The sequence below is a fragment of the Arachis duranensis genome, chromosome 2, assembly GCF_000817695.3.
Source record: "Arachis duranensis cultivar V14167 chromosome 2, aradu.V14167.gnm2.J7QH, whole genome shotgun sequence".
NCBI classification, from domain to species: domain Eukaryota; kingdom Viridiplantae; phylum Streptophyta; class Magnoliopsida; order Fabales; family Fabaceae; genus Arachis; species Arachis duranensis.
Genome location: NC_029773.3, coordinates 11,510,792 through 11,512,577, shown reverse-complemented (window position 1 = coordinate 11,512,577; position 1,786 = coordinate 11,510,792).

The window sequence follows — 1,786 nt, the reverse complement described above, 5'->3', positions numbered from 1 at the left end:
AAGTCGGGCATTATAGCGCACAACTTCATTTTTCTCATTTCGTTTTCTCACAAATACCCACTTATATCCAACAGGTTTTACATCTTCAGGTGTACGGACTACAGGTCTGAAGACTTCACGTTTTGCAAGTGAGTCTAATTCAGGCTTCATGGCTTCTTTCTATTTTGGCCAAGCATCCCTTTGTCGACATTCTTCGACTGATCTTGGCTCAAGATCCTTACTTTCATGCATGATATTTAATGCCACATTATATGCAAATATTTCATTGACAATTGTCTTATTTCGGTCCGATTTCTCTCTTGTAAAGACATAATTTATCGAGATCTTGTCATTTTCAATATTTTCAGGTACCTGAACGTCTTCTGGCGTTATATCATGATTTTGGACAACTGCAGGTGTCTCTACTATGTCTTTTTCAACAGGAATATTATTTACCTCTTTTCTCTTTCGAGGATTTTTGTCTTTGGAACCGACAGGCCTGCCACGCTTCTGGCGTGAATTTGTTTCAGTGGCTACTTGTCCTACTGGGACATCAATTCGAATTGGAGCATTTTTTGCTGGTATATAAGATTTGGTTATCCTCTTTGTATCAGAAAATGCATCAGGTAATTCATTTGCTATTCTTTGCAAATGTATAATCTTTTGAACTTCTAGTTCACATTGCCCTGATCGAGGATCTAAATGCATCAATGCTGACGCGTTTCAATTTAGTTCCTTTTCAGAAAGCTTATTCTCTCCCCCTAATGTTGGAAATTTTGATTCATCAAAATGACAATCCACAAACCGGGCTTTAAATACATCTCCAGTTTGTATCTCAAGATACCTCACTATAGATGGAGAATCATATCCAACATATATTCCCAATTTTCTTTGGGGTCCTATTTTGGTGCGATTAGGTGGTGTAATGGGAACATATATCGCACACCCAAATATTCTTAAATGGGAAACATTTGGCTGCTGGCCAAAAGCTAATTGCATAGGAGAGAACTGATGGTAACTCGTTGGCCTCAAACGAATAAGTGCTGCGGCATGTAAAACAGCATGCCCCCAAACCGAGGTTGGAAGATTTGTTCTCATAAGTAAGGGTCTAGAGATTAATTGGAGGCGTTTAATAAGTGATTCTGCTAACCCATTTTGTGTGTGAACATAAGCTACTAGATGTTCAACACTTATTCCATTAGCCATACAATAAACATAAAAAATTTGGGAAGTAAATTCACCAGCATTATTAAGACGAATTGCTTTAATTGGATTTTCTGGAAATTGTGCTTTTAATCGAATAATTTGAGCCAGTAATCTCGCAAGCGCCAGGTTACGAGAAGATAATAAGCACACATGTGACCATCTCGAAGATGCGTCTATTAGGACCATGAAATATCTAAAAGATCCACATGGTAGATGAATAGGTCCACATATATCACCTTGAATTCTTTCTAGGAATTCAGGGGACTCAAATCCAATCTTTACTGGTGATGGCCTTAAAATTAACTTTCCCTGAGAACATGCAGCACAACAAAATTCACTAGTTTTAAGAATCTTCTGGTTCTTTAGTGAATGTCCATGAGAGTTTTCAATAATTCTTCTCATCATGGTTGTTCCCGAATGACCCAATCGGTCGTGCCAAGTTATGAACTCATTTGAGCTAGTAAACTTCTGGTTTACAATGGCATGTGATTCAATTGCACTAATCTTGGTATAATACAACCCATATGAAAGTGAGGGTAATTTTTCTAATATAACTTTCTTATTTGAATCATGAGTTGTGATACATAAATACTCATGATTT